This window comes from Cavia porcellus, unplaced genomic scaffold (genome assembly GCF_034190915.1).
Source record: "Cavia porcellus strain 051 isolate PalLab524CR breed Dunkin Hartley unplaced genomic scaffold, mCavPor4.1 scaffold_2, whole genome shotgun sequence".
NCBI lineage: Eukaryota > Metazoa > Chordata > Mammalia > Rodentia > Caviidae > Cavia > Cavia porcellus.
The window spans coordinates 19,890,739-19,910,257 of record NW_026947485.1 but is presented as its reverse complement, the minus strand read 5'-3'; the positions used below and the strand labels follow the sequence as shown (position 1 = coordinate 19,910,257).

Here is a 19,519-nt window from a genome sequence, read left to right as displayed (position 1 = left end):
TTGGCTTAGCACATACTTGTAGATACAGTTAATGAGCTCAAAGAGTTTTGAATGTCAAAATCAAAATACACGAGCACTGAGAAAATGATAAGCAAGAATTATATAAAAGAAAAGCAAATATTGTAAGAGGAAATGAAATGCTTGAGTTTCCCACATGAATTTTAATGTGAATTTGTTATATAATAATAAAGGGCTGGGCAGTCAATTCTCGGTTACATGAAAGGTTGGAATACTGTTTTAAATTTTTGCAGATGCCATATAGATGTGGCTTGATATATCATAGTGAGAAAATTTAAAATATTCAAAATCTAAAATTCCAAAAAAGCTTTCTAATGACATTGGGTTCCATTATTTCTCAGGCTGTTTGATTACTGGTTAATCATGTTTACTTCTGCTTTTACAAAGAACTGGAGCACATGGGCAAATAATGCTCCCAAAGATAAGATAGAGTCTCAATTCCAAAAGTTAACAGATGCAATCGTAACCTACCTTATGACATATTTATTATATATACTTTCATATTTTAATTGTTTATAATAGTCTGCTTTAACTTAATCATTCTCCTTTTGGCAGATGGACTAATTTGAAATTCTAACTATTGGTCACAGAGACATTTATAGCTTCTTCAAACCCAATTTATTATAATGCATATCAGGAAGGTCTGAATTATTTACTTACAGCTTAGCATTAGCATTCGTGTTGTCATCCCCTCCAAGACTGCTTCTTGTTTTTCCTGGATCTAAGGAGAGTTTTCCATTATCTAATAGACAAACTGACCATTGTTGGAAATAGCTTGATTTTATTCAGCCATTCAAAAGTCATATATGATTATTATACTTCCCCAATGTAGTTCTTGAGAGCAACACTAGTAAAAGGGGAAATAAAATGTAGGATTTGGTTTTGATTATTCTTAGGCTACTGATTCACTCTAAATTAGGTGGACCTGACCACATAAAGTTCATTTTTCTTACTTGAAATTTAAAGCTTCAGTTTTTTACCCTTAAACTGATGTTTCATCATCTGAATAAGTGTACTTACCTATGAATGCTTCATATACTGTAATAAGGTAAAACAAAGCAATCATTTTACCAATTTATTAGAAGTATTCTACTTAAGTGTAGTTTGCCTTCCTGGTATTCAGTTTTAGATTTTTATTAACAATGTTTAGTTATAAACCTGTGCTAAATGTATTGTAGGATTAGATGCACATACATTTGAAGCTTGTTTTATTTTTCGATTGCTTTTAGTTATTCTAACACGATAGACTGAATTTTTCTACCTTGAATGATTTCCTATCCTTATTTAATTTCCTTACTATTAATGCAGTTTGTGTAGTTTTTAGCTTTCTCTGCACTGTTTTTCTCTATTTGAATGATGTCTTTGTTTTTATAAATTAAGGGTGATACTAGAGTAAAAATAAGTTGTAATTTCCATGATCTTTTTTTATTCATGTAAGACAGGCATGATGATGAGATTCTGCCAGCTAGGACAACAGAAAGCCGTATTGCTGGGAGTTAGATTGCTTTTGTTTCTTATATCCTGGATGCCTAAAACACTCTTCTATAGATTGACAATCACTACAGTCTTTTAATTGTGTGGGGTTGGGATTTTATTTGAGAAACCCCCTCCGGGACTGTTTGCTTTGCCAGGAACTGTCAGGCAAATCTAATTGCAACTGTGTGAGTGGTTATCATCACCTCATTTGTTGAGAAACTTTGCTTTCATTAACAGTTGTGTAAATAAAGCCACATAGTATCTACATTTCTTTTTTTTTCTCCCTCTTAAAGTGTACTTGTTAACCTTAACCTTCAGCCTGACTGAAATTTAAAGAAAGAATTTATTTGTGTAGCTTTTGAGTTTCTTTTTAGAATATTCCATAGATATTTCAGGCTGAAAAAAGTTAGAACTCTCTTGTGTTGTTAATAAGTGCCAGCACTTTCATCAGTGCTCTATTGATGGGTGTGTGTGTATTTTATTTCAGTTAATGACATATTATTCTGAGTTCTTATTTATGCAAGGTTAATTAAACTGAAACATTAAGGCTAGTGTGAAAATATTAATAACTATGTATTCAATATTTTCATATTCTCCATAATATTAGTCTATTCTTATAGAATAAATATTAGTCATGATTTATCTACAGAGTTCAAGTGTATTCTAACATAATTCATATTAATAATATATAAATCTCTTCTAATGTAGCATATATTAACCACATTAGTCTACAATATAGTATATATTAATAATGCATTACATACAAAGAAATATTCCAGAATTAACTTTTTATTATATCATGAAGTAGTTCTTGTATATTCACTTTATTTCACAAGTTAACTTTTCCACAGTAAAACTTACTTTTTCACAATAACTGGCTTTAAAAAAAAATCCAGTTAAATACATTTATAGTGAATCAAGTTAGAGGAAGTATTTATTGGTATCAAAGTCAAAAGTTAACTTAGCAGCAGACATGAATCATCTTTTTAGTCATTTCACACAAAGAAGATATGGAACCATATTTTTATGTTTATCTGACTTTGTCACTTTCTTTATGTAAGTTTTTATCCACATCAGATAATTCCCAGATGGTTGGTGACCATAACCAAATACTAAGAAACATATCAAGAAACATGAAAAGTTACTTCTGGGACTTGAGCTAAAAGTAAATGTCACATAAGTGGAGGAAAAATCAAGGAAAGAAATATTTAATAATTATTATTTGCATATTTACATAGTATCTCAATATATGGTGTGGAATAGCATGATGTGATGTATTACTGCAGCTTACACTCTAGGAGGAAAGAATAACGGTTCAATACAGTGGGGAGAGGAATATGGAAACTTTGTTGAGAATGCGATGTTTAAAAGTAAGAATTAACTAGGAAAGTGTGTGGGGAAGAAACATTCAGACAGAGTGAAAAACCTTAAGGCTAAGTATACACAGTATATAAAGGAAATCAATGTTAGTAAAACGAAAGTACCCTTAGCCTTGATTTTATTGAGCAGCATTAGCAGCCCAGAAATTGAATTGCTTGGCTAAATGAGACTTGCAGTAAGTGGAAACCTGGAATATCTTTGAGTCCATTCCTTTTCCAGTGTCCTATAGTGACTTAGTAATAGAAACACACTGATAAGTAACTGATTAGGCTATTTGCACTCTGTGTCTTTATTCCAAACCGGGTAATTCTTGAGTAACCTGGGGAGAGACTTTAAACTCTTAAATTGCATATTTGCATAAGTTGATCATATTCTTGCATAGAAGTCATATTGCATAGAACTTCTTGCATAGAAGTTCACGATGGTGGCATGGCACAATGGATGACACACTTGGAACTGTGTACAATCCAAACTCCAAGAAGCCCCAGCGGACTGTCCTTAACTGAGACCCCTGAGCATGAGAATCTCATAAAGATGCTCTAAACTGAAGCTTCTGTGCTTTTTACTGATAAACTAGGTAACAAGTGTAAAGCACAAAGGAAAGATGTCTGTACAGGAATTCATGTAGACAACAGGGGAAGGAGGGAAAGGTCAGGGAGTTCTATGACAAGACTGACCCTAGGGCCAATTTAAGTAATAAATCAGAGTATGAGGAAGACGAAGGCCAGAACATTGATTCCTTAAAAGTGTGTTTTGATCCTACTTGGGTCTGTGGCTCTCTAAGCTTTTAATCTCTATTCATGTATTCCAGAATGTTTGGGATGTCTGGCTCCAGAAATCTGTTACCTCTGCATATCCATCTCATACGTATATCCATCTCATACATACCTGTAAGGAAATGTGCCAAGAAAAGATGGCATTTTCCTATACTTTACAGAACTTGTCAATTAGATGACAAGATTGGATCAGATCAACTCAGTGCCCGGTTAGGAAAATGCATATAAATAAATGCCAGGTTGTAAGATAGTGCGATTTGGAGAAGCCAGTGATGGAAGTTGGTTGGAAATGGCTTTTTTGAAGAGGTTGAATTTGAATATATAATTGATTGTTTTAGGACTGCATTGAAAGAAAGTGAATAGAAGGATCATGCCAAGGTTGGAGGTCTGAAAGAGCTGATTATTGCTGGCAGAGACATGCTTGGTTAATACTGAAGAAGAGTGGGACCTAGCAAAGCCAGAAAACTAGTCAGGTAGTTTAACACTGGCATGTGAGCCAATGGGAGAGGGGTTGCCCTTGAGTGGGCCAACATACTTTTAACCAATCTAGAACCAGGGGATGTTGTAGAATGTTCTTTAGGATGGTTTGTTAAAAATAGTGTATGTTGTGCCAGTGGAATTAAAACATACTACAGTGTTCTAATGAACCACTTAAATACACAAATGTTTATCATTTATATCTCCCTTCCTCTAAGACTACAAAAGAAAACACACAAAAGTGGTGTGATCAACAAAGCTGCTGAACAGAAACGGGTTTATTTTGTGTACAAACAAGGGTGTTACCGCACTTCACGGGCAACAAACAACATAAATGTTCATAAGACAAAATGTTACCAGGAGAATTCTGTGCTTCCATTCAACTAAGGAAACTTTAATGGAAGCTTTGGGAAATACTCCAGTGAAGAGAGGGTGAAGATACAGCAGTTACAACCTCCTGGCGTATTTCAAACTGAAAATTTTGCCGTGTGAAAATAGACTAAAACTGATCGCTGATGAACGGCTAGGCTGTGCCTAGCAGGCCCTCTGTGGGAGTGTCCATCCCCAGAATTATGTACATGCGCTGTACATTTTTGTGATGTGTGAGCGCTGATGATTTTTGTAGCAGTTTTACTGGGAGTAGGGAGGGCGAGGAAGGAGAGATGTGGAACAAAATAATCATGGCATTTCATAAGCTTATTCTAAGCATTTTATGAGGAAAAGGCTATTTTTGAATTTGCATTGACATGTGGGTTCCATGTGACAGTAAGCTTATAAGGAAGCTGGTTAATTGGTGAATTTTCCTTGTGTGTGGTGGTTCCATACGTAGATTGCTGCTAGAACATATATAGTCTTGTATTGTTCTTCAATAGCAAGAACATGTTTGTGGCAGTGATCTTTCCTAGAACTGATGAGGAATAAGCATATTTTAGGAATGTAGCTCTTTTTCCCCAGATGCCAAAACTCAAATATCTGGGCTTAATTTGTAAGACAGATTTAAATATATTATCATTCTAGTACTATAGCTTGCTTTTTTTGTATAATCAGATCATTAATCTTCCTGATTCTCCTTTATCGTATACAATCATAAATAAAAAGTTGCAGACTTTATTAGTTAAAAATGCCCAGAATGATTGAGGTTTTCTTGGAGAAAGAAAAAGATGAAAGGGAAAACTTGCAGTTTTTACATTTATGTGTGAAAATGTATAAATTGATAGATGTCGGCTGGGCTTAGTGGTGCAGACTTGTTAGGCGAGCACTAAGGAAGCTGACGCAGGCAAGTTGTCTCCAGTTTGAGCCCATCTTTGGCTATGTAGTGAGTTTAAGGTCAGCTTGAAGTACATAGCAAGACTCTTACCTGACAAAAAAAAAGGCAGATCAGTTTATAAAAATTCTATTTAAATATAGCTTCCACAGTCATTTGTATGTTAGATTTTCTCTAGGTTTTTCTGTTCTTTTAATATAAATAAAGCTGTAGTAGTGTTATAAAATTAGTTTTAAGCATGGCCTCAAATGCTTTATGTATTTCTCCCTTACTTCAGTTAGTAGGCTCTGCAAAAACTAGAGTGTAGAGAAAAAAAATTTTTTTGATTCATTAAAAAGAAAGATCTAAAGTAAAACATGTTCTCTAAAACTTTCAGCTTCACATCAAGCAGGATGTTCTAATGCTAGGGAACCTGTCTAACTGACTAATTGCCTGTGGGGAAAAGCGTGGTAAGGCTTTCTACTGTGGACTTGGAGCCTTGCCAGAGTAGAGCTTTAGTCTGGTAGCGTTATGAGCATCCCTAAGGAAATCTAGAGACCAGATTATCTAGTGTGGACTTTGTGTGTCTGTAACCAGCTAGGATTGTTTGGCTGAATAAATGATTCTGGACTTTACTATCCACATCTTTGAAACTGGAGTTAAAACATAACTTTCATCATGGAGTTGTAAAGGTTGTGTTAAACGTGTAAATTGCCTATGGTAAAATATGACTTACAGAAACAGTGTCTATAATCATTATTATTAGAATATGAAAGTGTCACTGCCTTAAAAAGTTCAGGCCCTAAGATTTGATAAGCTTTCCAGGCAGATAGTGAAGAGTGGGGCACCAACCCATGACAAAGCTAAGGGAGATAATATTAGATGATGGGGACCTGCTGAGAAGGATTTACTAAATAAATAAAGTCTCATGGTGATGCTTTAGCATTGGCATGGAAACCTGAGAATGTCATTGGTGGTGACATTTCAGTATTTGGATTTATTAAGCATTCCCAAGAAGGCAAAGAATATTTACAAAGGGAACCCAAATTAGAACTTGCTATAGTTTGTGTTTAGATGTGCCCCAAAACCTCATGCAATCATAAGGCTTTTTCAAAGATTTCTTAATCTAGAGTATGTGATGCTAGGATTAAGGATGTGTGATTACTAATCAGTTCATACATTGGTTTGGCGTCACCTTAATCCCAGCAATCTGGATTAGATAAAAGGGGCAGAAAGGCACTGTCCTTGTTGCATTTGGTATCTTGTGGGCAATATAAACTTTTTTCCTGTGATGCCCCTCTGCCACGTCACCCTACCCTGAAGTCAGCCAATTATGGACTGAAAAGTCTCTAAACTGTGAGCCAAACAAACCTTTCCTCCCTTAACTTTGAGCATCAGGTATTTCATTTCAGCAACAAGTGAAAAGTCACTAAGACAGAGACTTTAAAATAATGTGAGAAGTGGTCCATAGAGCTGTTAACTGTGCTTTTTCCTCAAGTAAAAATGATTTTTAAATGGTAGGCAAAAATATTGGTAAATCTCTATTGCTTCACTTATTTATTTTGCTCAAAGAACTCCTTCTTTTAGTATTATCCTGTAGAAAATCAGTTTCTCTTAATAACCCCTTTTTTTTGGCAAGAGTGTCCTTTGACAACATAGAAACTTTACTACAGTGTTCATTTCTATAACCAATTGTAAATCAAACATGATGCAGACTAAGAATTTCTATTCAGAATGAAGTCAACTTGAAAATTAGCAGATGTTAGATAAAAATTCTATATTCTATTTATACAGTTCTGTTTTCTAAGGAGCGGGGGCCCCTTTAGTAATTATCCCATGTGACAAAGTAACTGGCACTCTTCTTATTTGGAGTTAAGATTCCATATTTATACTGAACTTTTAAAACATTGTAATGTAAGCCAAAGGTTTATGAAAAACATCAACCTGGTAGTTTTGTTCCAGATGGTTCTATTTTAGATTTTTGCATTCCTCTCTCTATAGAGCCTTGTAACAGGAAATTTCATCATGTCCATTCTACATAAATGTTGGTTTACCTCACTAGGTCACTTAGAAATATAGATACAAAATTAACTTTTTAATAAAGTTTTACAAGATGTAGTATTAGAAGCCTATTTTTCACTAAGAATATGAATTCATCATTGCAAATACTAATATTTACTAGTTTTAAAAGGTTTTCTTTGAGGACTGGTCAAAACTGGATAAATTAAAATATCTTAAGGAGTATATAGTTTACAGTTTTCTAAAGCCTGATACTGTATCAATAGGTTAATGAGCTAATTTGCCCTAACAAAAATATCTGTAAAGGCAGATATTCAAACAGTGTAGAAGCTTTTCATTCTTCTTGGAGACAGCCCAGGCAGACCGTCCAGGTATATTAGCAGTTGTTTTCATAAGACAATGACTCTGCCATTTGTTTCATCCACAACTTCCAGGAAGAACAGAATAGAGAAGCCTTGGGTCAAAGACATCCTTTTACGCAGGTCAAACAGAAGTTGCTTCGTAATTCTTGCTTCTACTTCCTCGTTAATAAGAGATAAATCACATGGCCAGTCGTGTGCCAAACAGGACTTGGAAGTGCAGTCTCTATCCAGCAGCCACATCTCAGCCACACTGCTGTAACAGGAGGGAAACATTTCTCCAGCAGGCAGCTCATGACATCCAGCAAGGATGCCATTAGAGATGTTTTTAAAAATATAACATTTTAAGAACATCTTTCCACCCATAAGAGATTTTTTGAAAAGTAAAATTTAGGTTGTCAAGTGAATATTACGTCAGATTATCTCTCCTGCTTTAGAGTGCATTATCATATAGGATCTTAGGGTAATACATTTTAGATATGCCAAAGAGAAAGAATGAAGGGAAAAGAAACCTCCTAAAGGAGAAAAGAATAGTATAAAGCTATATTAAAGACATGATGTTACAAAGTTTCACCTGTACAAATTCTATTTTTCAACTGAGGTATTTTCCTAAAGTAACTCCTTTAGAAATTTTGTTAGAAATTTATTCAGAAATAAATTTAAATAAATAAAGAGCCTCATATTGCGTTTGGCATCAGGGATCTTACTAACTACAATGTTAGGATTCACAGGGGAAAATACGTGAGGACAGTAGTGTGTGATACATAAGGTTGAGGGGTGTCACAAAGGAAAGATGTGCCAGGCTAGCCAGCGTGACCTATGGAGTTAGTAAACCCACTGAGTAAGGAAAAGCGTCTATTTTTTTCCATACATTTATTTGCCATTTGCATTTTTTCATCTGAAAAATGTGTATTCATCTCAGATGCCCATTTTTGGATTGGGTCATTGCATTTGAGGGGCATTATTTTTTTCAATTCTTTATGTGTCCTAGATAGAAGTCCTTTGTCTGGGGAACAACTGGCTACAATTTTCTTCTATTCTATGGGTTGTCTTTTCACTCTGTTGGTGATTTCTTTTGCTGTGCAAAACCTTTTTATTAAGATAAGATCCCAGGTGTTGATTCTTTGATGTATTTCTCATGCATTTTGTATTTTGTTTATGAACTCTCTGCCTACCCTTATGTCTTCAACATTTTCTACCTACTTTCTCTTCCAGCAGATTCAGTGTTTCTGTTTTAATTATTGCATTTTTGATCTATTTTGACTTTAGTGCATGGTGATAGGCATGAGACTAGTTTTAGTCTTTGGCGTGTGGAAAGCCGGTTTTTCCGGCACCATTTATTAAAGAGGCTGTCATTCTTCCAGTGAACATGTTTGATCCCTTTGTTAGAGATAAAGTGGTTGAGTGTGTTTGGAGTTGTGTCTGCATCTTCTAATCTGTTCCACTGAGCCTCAGGTCTGTGTTTTGCCAGTACCATGTTGATTTTATCACAGTAGCTTTGTAGTATAATTTCAAGTGATGCCTCTAGCATTGCCTTTGTCGCCCAGGATTGCTTTGGCTAGCCTAGGTTTCTTCTATTTCCAAATAATGTTAAGCATATTTTCTCTAGTTCTGTGAAGTTCTGTAAAAATGTCGAGTGGTATTTTGATCAGGTTTGCACTAAATCTGTTGTTCACAATGTTGCTTAGCCTGAGTAACGATATCTTTTCATTTTCTGATATCCTCTTTGATATATTTTTCCAGAGTACTGTAATTTTCAATGTATAGATCTTTTACTACCTTTGTTAGATTGATCCCTAAGGATTTCATTTTTTTGAATGCCATTGTGAAGGATGTGGTTTCCCTAATTTCTCACTCTGAGTTTGTTGCTTGTGTCCAGGAATGCTACTGATTTTTGAGTGTCAACTTACAAGCCAAAATTTATCTTTTACGAGCCTTCCTTTGCATTGGATGAAACTAAGAAGCACCTTTCATTGTATTTTTGTACATAATTCTTAAAGACACAAAAGAGGAATTCTGTAACTGCTTCAGAAAGTTGCAAGAACAAGGAGGCGAGTGTGTTTAAAGTGAGGAGAGCATATTAAGAATTATTAATTGACAGTGTGTTTTTTTATCATAATAAATTTTTAAGATTTAAACTTTCACTGTGTATTTTGATGTCACATTTTAATACTCAATATTCCCTATATCTTTTCTTTATAGTTAATAAACATAGAGCAATATGGATAGTATTTATTCTCTTTTAATGTGGAAAAATCCTTGGCTTTTAATTCAATGAATTTAAGTGCTGGTGTAAATTTTGTTACACAGTCTTTATTGATACAAAGTGAGCTGAAATAAACATTTTACTTTATCTTAAACCATGCCAAGTGATCAAGTGTTTATCATTAAAGCATTTTTTGAATTAGCGCAGAAACTGAATAAAATACTTGGGAAAGTGTTGCAGTAGTGGCTAAAGAGGGCCAAACCAGAGGATAAGGTGGTTAGATTTGGTGGATGGAGAGATCCCCTTTAAAGTAGCTTTTGGATGTATTGGAGGAGTAGAGGTATGCAAGTAAACAGCCCAGGGGAGAGGGTTGGCAGCTTGAGATTTTCAGGGAAGACAGAGAGGAGAGCCTTGAGTGGACATGAAAGATGTTAAGAGAAGAATTGATAGGGAGCAGACGCCAGAGGAAAAGGACCTGCCAAGATGATTCTGGCCGCAAAGCTGCTACCGGTGTAGGTAGCGTAAGGGCCTGGCGTTAGTGTGAGGGACTGGGAGAGACAAAAGAGCCCTGGAAACACGTTTTTATTTAGAAATTTGATTAATATTATTATTAATATAATTAAAGTAATGTTCAGAATGGTTTTATCCTAATAAAGACAGCCTTATAATCACATTGCTTCCTTATGAAAACATCTTGTAACTCTTGGAAATCAGTCCAGGTGCTTCTCTTAATTCTAGCTGCTCATTTTATCCAATTCTATTCTTCAAGTCAGAACACCAAGAATAAACCTAAGAATTTTACTTTTTGCTCTTTAAGAAAAATATAAGGAGGCCTTCATTTTTACTCCCCAAAATTGTTCATGACTCAAAAATGCAAAATCCATGTTTTTTCTCTTTTTGAGGATCTTCCTGCAAGTCATATGAATATGATACCAAAGGAATTAATTTGAGTCAATTCAGGGCATTCAATTGGAAGTGATACAAAGGCCTAAAGTTTTGCTGCTAACTTGCTGTGCTGCAAGAGACCCACAGGCATATCCATTACTAATTAATTTTGCCTGTTGTAAAATTAAAGGAATTATATAAGATGTTTCATCTGATTTATGAGTTCCTGAATATTGTAATAAATTTTGTTTCTGTGTACATTTTTTTAAATAGCAACAGCTTTCATCAGAATTTTAGAGTTCTAAAGTCCCTCATTTTTTTTTTTTTTAAGATTATCATTATTTGACATGGAGACCTCTTTCTTGCTGTAAAGCTTCTGTATTTTTTGGGCAACAAAAACCTTGAATGAGGTTTCTGTAGGTGTAGTGCTGTCATTTTATGAATTAATGTGAAACTCATGAGGCATTTCTCTAGTGCCTTTATGATCTTCTAAGGGCCTCTGCACGTATCTGGTCCTTGAGGGAGAGGAAATAATGGCTCTGGAGAATTAACCAGTTTTACGAAGGTTACCGGAGGGAGGTTCTGTGTGTGGTCAACATTCTTGCCACCTGAGTCTCAGAAGTGAAAGCGTATTTAGATTTTGTTCCCTTCACGCAGGAAAGGATGTTAACCCCTTTGGTACAAACCTTTGCAGAAGCAGCCATTGTCTGTATTAGATACAAAAATTGGCTAAAAAATAGAGGTGTGGGAAAAACTAGCCAAACACTTGTCTACCAGAGATATAACAGTGACAGTTACTTAGATAAAGCAAGTGAAATAAAATATATGTTGACCTTCAAGCAATTTTTAAGACTGACTTTTCCAATACTTTAATTTATTAACTCACATGATAGTCCTTTTTTGGATCTACATAGCAACTATAGGCAAAGTATTTATATTTATTTATTTTGCTTTTCAGTAAACATATGCAGGATTTAGGTTCATTTATGTTTGTTTATTTCCAAAAAATGGCTCAGTTCTTAAGAAATTTATACAATTTCTGAACTGGCCTTAGTCATGTGTATCTATGTGAATTCCCTGTATCTCTCTCTTCTAGACAGCCACATTTTTCAAATTACTTATTTGATTTTATAACTATTCTGTGTCATCATTTACCTTTTGCACATGCCTAGTAAGTAAACTTGTAAGTGTGATTCATTACCTGAGTTCACCAGTATCTGAACTGGTCTGTAGCTGCCCAGTAGTGGATACCCACTGATCACTCCTTTGTGTATGGCTGGGATTTATACCTTTAAAATGGCATGATGGCTGATGTATGTAGAATATTTATGATAAGGAATAGTTCATAGCTTTGAGAAAAGACAGCACTGCACACATAGCACTAGTACTGTTTTGTATTCAGACTAATAGTGATTCATAAGTAATGACATTTTTCAAACTTTCAAAATGAAATCAGTGGTAAAATATGAACATGTACAAACATTAACTGAAGAAAACTATAATGGAAATACATCGTACAACTTTTGTTACAAGGTCAAACACCACGAAGTGTCTTAGTTACTTTCCCATTGCTGAGACAAAATACCAACACCCAAAGTTAAAAGGAAGCGGTGATTGTAGCCCACAGACTGTAGATATTTCAGTGCATAGTCAGCCGTCTCCAAGGCAGGGCGGCATGGCAGAAAAACATCACAGAGAAGAAACGGTTCATGGCAGGCCGTAAAGCTGTGAAGCATGGAGAAGCAGCAAGCTACCTTCTTTCCGGTCCTTATATCCTATCAGGTTACATGCCCGTAGAGGGATAGGACCCGCACCCAGGGTGAGCTGCACACCCAGAACTATACCAAATCAGCTGGTGAGTTAGCATAGTATTTACACACCCTTGACCTAGCATCACACTCTATTTCGCCGCCTCTGAAAATTCCCACCTATGGCCACCTAAGGCTTTGGAGAGACATCTGGATACAATTTATAACAAGAAGATCCAAATATAGTCTCTAATCCTGATCAGGGTTAAATGTGTAATAGCATTAATTCATCGATGAATGTATACTTAATATCCAGGCACAAATTTTTACCCTTCATGACAGACGTTTGATTTTGTTACTGAGTACTTAGACAAGAGATATTCTCTATAAATATTCCTCCCATTTAATTTATAATTCATGTGGGAAATCAAGCCCATAAAACTTAACCAGTGTTCAGTGAATGTGTTTATAATGAAATTCCTTAAACAAAAACCTGATGTTCTGTTTTTGGTTGGTTTGGGTTTATCCTATTGCAGCGAATGGGAGGCAGACCACTACACATGCTAACATCAGCCTGCTACTACGGTCCATGATTAGTCTGCTTGGACATACAGTATGTCTGCATTGGACATACTGACTGACCCGATGACTGCGTGCTGTTGAATTTCAGTAATTTACTCAGGAAGAGGCATTCCAGATAGATTATTTCAAATGAATGTCTATAATTACAATTTTGGGTTGTGGTTAAATGTCTATGTTCTGCTACATTAAACACAAATAAAATGGGTATTGCTTTAATAGATTAATTAAAAATTTGAGAAGGCGTAATTTTACTTGAAATTTAATTGTATCAGTTGCTGTTCACGTCTGCCTTCAGTTTATCACAATGGCACCGATTAGAGAGTTTAGGGGAACTCAAAACTACTTAGATTAAAAAATTATCAAGTACAAAGTGAACACAACTTATCTTTTCTGAGAATTACTCAGTATTTTAGAGATTTAGGTTCTCTCTGTAAAATGGACACTATTGGGTCACTTATGTGAGACACTTTGAGATAAAATCATAAAGCATGTTGGATAATACCTGACTGCTACCTACGGCCTTAATTAGTTTCCTTGTGTGAGAAATACATAGGAAATTGAGAAATACATAGGAAAAGGACTTGGTGGATACTGATGTCTGTATTTTATTTACCTGATGTTTGCTCTGATATGTGCAGTAAATACATTCCAGAAGTAGCTATAAAGGTAACAGGGCCGGGGATTTAGCTCAGCGGCATAAGTGCCCGCCTTGCAAGTGCGTGGTCATGAGTTTGATCCCTGGACCGATTAAAAAAAAAAAAAGATAACAAATTATTCAGTTTTGGGTATCAGGAAACTCTTTGTAAATGGTAAGATTATAGTTAGCTGAGACTGCATGGATACTTTATATTTCTGGCACATTTTCCCCCTTTTTTCTTTTTAACAAGAATTCTTAGCTGATAGGTTGAACAAAAATAGGTCACAGGGCAAGATTTGGCTCATAATTGCAATTTGATAACTTTTGATTTAGATTGTAGTGTGAATATCTCACAGATAATTTATGTGTAAAGAAATTGGCAAGGAATTGTTCTGATAGGCTAATAGATCTTTAATGTTTACCCTATTGCATAGACAAAAATTTGTGTTGTTAATTTTGCTTGAAGGTAAGAATAAATAAAATCAGCTGGGCTACTACCAAGATACTCCTTTTCTCTAAATGTCAGAACTGTAAAAAGCTAGAAACCAGCGTCAATTTTTATAAACTAAGGAAAATACAATTAAACATACTGTAATATATGCAGAGTAGAATTTGTTCGGACGAATAATGCTGATTTTATTTCAGAAAAAGACTGTGTACTTCCTAAGAAGCACATATTGGTTGGAAGCTAAAAACCAACTTATTATAGGAAGTAAACAATCTAAATCTCTGCAGATATTTTGAAAACTTCATGTATCATAAGATTTTTATAAGTTGTTTCAGTGCTGTCCAAATATGAATTACATCCTGCTCTTACAGTTCAGAATAACTATTATATTTCCTTTATACTCACAAAAGACCCAGAGACAGAGCACTGATATGTTTAGTTTCTTCCTTACTTAATAGTCTATGTATATTTCATATTTAATGCAAATTTTAAAGTCAATATTTAGAATTCTATTTTAAGTTGTAAGTCACCTAAAAACTTTGAAAAGGACTTAAAATCTTATCCAAAACTTTATACCAAGCTGTTGCCTTTCATTTTAACTTAAGACACAGTAATATAATTTCTTTATTTGGAACTATAGAAAGAATAGTGATTAAAGTGATTTTTAATGTGTTTCAACTTCAGTTTGACCACATTTCAATCCCATAAATGCTAACTCATTAAATCTTCACTAGAAGTAGTAAAACTAATTAGTACAAAATCTTTTAAGTAATGCTAATTGTATTTGTAACTCATAGAAAAATAAAGTATTTATTTAGAAGTAATAATTTAATGTTCATTGACACTAACCAGAGAATAGTTACTGATTACTTGAAGCTTTTGTAAGTCAAATTAAAAGTTATTTTTCCTTTTTAAGTAATGTCATTCATATTACATAATTTTAAATTTCATGTAAAATGTATTTTATAAACCTCACTTAATATATATATATATATATATATATATATATACACATTTTTATATGTATCAAATTAATGTCTCATTTGTTTCAGGTATTTTATAATGTTTTCCTGCTTATTTCTTGATTATGATTACAGTGTTTGTCTACTTGTATATAAACCATTAGAATTATGTAGTCTAATATTTCTTTCATGGTTTTAAAATGCTGTTTTTTCCATTAGTTAATTTTTTACCATTATACAAGCATTTTTTATTTGTGGTGATTTTGAGAGTATTTATGAATGGAAAGAGCCTACATTTCTTTGCTGTTTTATAATTCTTCAGAATTTAAAATGCTACTAAAAATGTGTATTATTGATCCTTGTTAGTAATTTAATGCCATGAAATTTTGCTGTGAAGTTTGGGGTTTGGTCATCAAATTTTCAGTCAGGAAGAACATAATCTCTAAAAGTTTTAATCTACTTTCAAGGGCATCATTGTGTTTCTGCTGCAACTCCATATAATATTTACTATATATGCGTAGAAAAATTACACTGAAAATATTTAATTCTTGCAACCCCTTTGAAATATTTTTTCATAAAGTAAGTTAATATATTACATCCTGGAAGGTCAAATAATATGCATTAAGTTTATAAAAGTATGTTTTATATGAATGTAAATCCATAAATGCAGAGAAAACACATTGGACAAAATTCTTCAAAATCTCTAGGAAGAAGATATGGATTTTATTTTATGTTCTAATATTTTCTGAGAGCATTCTTTTCTACCTTAAGCAATGAAAATAATTTTTATAGTTAGAAAAATGTCTATGCTTCTGGGATTGGGTATAATTAAATGTTATTGCTGCCTAACAAGACACAGGCAAGATTGGATTTCTTCTTCTCTACTACTTTAAAATTTGTATCTGCTTCAGATAACAAATCCTCACAGACCACACTGCCTTTACACAAATATTTCAATCAATTTTAAGCCTGAGATGAATTTTAAACCTGTCCTTTTATTTCCTATTTCCTTTTCAAGGCAACTGAATAGATTTTTGTAAATTGATGGTCTTGGTGATGGTTTCTAGTTCATCGAATCTCTTCTGTCTTATATTTGTCATGATCCAAAATATTACATACTTCTAAGAGGCAAAAAGTTAATGATTTATTATCTTCAGCTTATTTACTGACACATTTTTTTTCTGTACATTGTCTCATTGTACCATTTTACTGGGAAATCTGAGTGTCCTAACAGAATTCTAAGTTTATTAGCAGTTTAAATAACGTGTTCTGTAACTTAAATCTGTCTGCTTGAATGTATGTGTTGGAATTTTTTATTTTCAAAAATACATTAATTTTTAATTCCTGATGAGCCAGGAAGGGCCTGATGAGAGGTGATGGAGGGGAAAGAGACCTTGAGGCTCCCCCGCCTCAATGAGAGAGCTCCTTTCCTTCCTCCAATCCCCCTTTTGGCAGGGTCTTTTAACCTTGGGACCAGGTAGTAAGCCTGGGCTGTGCCAGTGCCAGCACCCTGGTGATATTGGATATTTCTGCCTGCAGAACTGTGAAAAATCAGTTGCTTTTATTTATAAATTACTCAGTCTCCAGTATTTCATTTTAATGGTACAAGATCTTGAAGATTACAAGTTCAGGTCCCACCTGGGCAGCTTGGAGAGACATTGTTTCAAAATAAAAACTGAAAAAAGGCATGAGGACGTATTTCACTGGCAGAAAACACTTGGGTTTAGTCCCCAGTACTAGTAAAAGAAAAAAAGGGCCAAGACTATGCACTGTCGGTATTTCTTAGTAGCTGATAGATTGTCCTCTCAGAGAATGCTGCTGACGTAGGTCTAAAACAGCAAAATAAAATGAACTTTCTTCTTTTCTACTAGAATCTTAAAGGGAGATGAGAAGAGCCATTGAAAAGCCATGACTCATACTTTGAAAATATTTCATCTGATTCTTTCACACTCAGTCTTGTTTAGTGTCCCCAACAATGATGATTTGTTACTAGTCCTTTTAATGGTCTCCATTGAATAGCTATTCTGTTAATGTGAATGATATCCTTAAGTCAGGGAAATTTTTGCTTCAGTGTATAGAATAAATTTTTTTAAAAAACTAAAGTATAAAATGAAGTTACTGGTTATTTTTAAAGTTGAAAAGAAAAATTGAACTATTAAATACATCCTAGTCCATTAAATATTCCATTAAACTGGGTAGTACATTTTTTAATCTTTCATTAAAAAATCACTGTGCTAATTTAAGTAACAAATATAAGAGTAAGAATTTTAAATAAGCACTACATTAATTTACTGTATGTGATAGAAAACACCAGTTTCATTTTAAGGAGAGTGTTCCAATGCAGATTGAAAAAGACTTTCTATGAATATGCAATATTTCTGTTTTTAGGAAAGTACATAATTTCTTTGATTCTATAGATACAATTAGAACTTTTAAGTGCAACTTTTATGGATCTATTTTCTGGTTTTCTACAGAACTACTTCAGTTTATAGGGATGTTACATATTTTAAATATGTCTTAATGTGATTGAAAATTTGAAGGTCCTTGATTTCCTCAATACTGAATACTATCTCTGTGTATATATTTATTCAATGTTTAAAAATTATCAGACTTTTTAAGACTCTAGTAGGCAATGTCTGGCCATGGTATTTAAAGGGTATACCTGTGTTTCCGGTGTTTTCTTCGTGGAGTACTGTGTTAGTGTTTCCTGTAATTCTATCAAAGACTTGGTCTTTCTTTCTGTGCTGTGGTGGGATAGAGTCTATAAGTTTCAACTTATTCAGGTTTTACATTGTTTAGATTATGTGTGATCTTGACCAAGAGGACCCCCATTAGGCATTAAAGAAAAACATTTAAAAATATAATTACTGGAATCGATCGAATCCAAGCCAACTAAATCCCTTCTGTGACTTTGTTCATGATAACTTGGTGAAACAAATCATGTACAGACCTAAGCATTTTTAATCCTGTTAATTAAATTCATTTTTATTCTGATATATGAGATTAAAATTGAGGTACCAATAAGGTACTGATTTCCCCCTACTTGCAATAAATATATTATTTTGAAATATCACAAGATATTACTTTTAGTAATACAGAAATTACTGAAAGGTTAAAGAACTTTCATCCTTTGTGAGAATTAAGTGGAATTGAAAAACATGGAATAATTTTTAAAACCTGAGAATAGTTACTTGCAAGTTCAATTTCAAACTTTATTGTTCTCTGACATAATATTCATTTTGCTGGAGACAAATTGCACTTCAATCCTAAGGGGTGTATTGTTTCAAAATTTAAACTGAGAAAGGCATTTTGTTTGTGTTTACTATTTGAAATTATTTTCTCCTGTACATGGAGTTTGCTGCTGCCTGAATGCTTTACTATAGCACATCAACTAGCTTTTATTACAATTGGCTTGTTTATTTAAGTAGGCTTTAAAGAACATTTTTTACAATTATTTTTTGCAAGGAAAAAATATCCTATCCCTGCTCCACAATTTTGCTTTAAGATCATCTTGGGAGGCAGTGATCACATATTCAGCCCAGGGAGTAGAGCTGTGCATGCTGGAACTTCTTTAAGATACCAGGACAAAAAAAAAAAAAAAAAAGGAGAGAGAGAGAGAGAGAGAGAGAGAGACACGGGAGTGATTTAAATGAACATTCATCCTCAGAACAATAATTAGCATAGGTTTATCCATATCTCACTACTTTTACTTGGAAATCAGTCTGCATACTTACTGTTGGCCAAAACTCATGAATATTTCATGGTAGATAAAAGGATTAAGCACAAGGAAATAGAGAATTACAATGTCATACTAGAAAACTTATCCTCCCAAGTCTTTATGGAGATCATGTTGTTAAGAGAAAAAACATGTTTTATCCATTGATGCTGAAAGTTTTTATATATGTACATGGTATGTGTTTATGTAACTGGTGGCTAGGGGTGTAGCTCAGGGGTACATTGCCTGCCTACCATCCGTGAGATGCAGGTTCAGTGACCAGTGCTGGGGGAAAGAAAGACAAAATTTGTACTCCATATGCATGTAAAATAACTTAGAAGGCACCTTATAAGACAGTGCACTGAGAAAGATAAACTGCACACATGAAGCACTGCTGTATGAGACAGGTGAAATGGTAAGTGGAAAGGCAATATTGAGGACGAGAGGAGGCTGCTTGTTTATGCTTGAAGGATAGAGAAATAGATGGAATAGGTGCCAATATTCAAGGCACTAGGGCTGAAAAGTTATAAGGATAAGGATTGCATTGTGAAAAGATATGATGGGGACTGGGGATTTAGCTCAACAGCA

General features: G+C 34.1%; 1 protein-coding gene across 2 annotated transcripts in view; it reads left to right on the top strand.

The window, feature by feature from the left end:
- Positions 1–19,519, top strand: part of Crppa (CDP-L-ribitol pyrophosphorylase A) — a 270,573-nt gene that overhangs the window by 196,046 nt on the left and 55,008 nt on the right. The gene's annotated exons all lie outside the window — the stretch shown is intronic.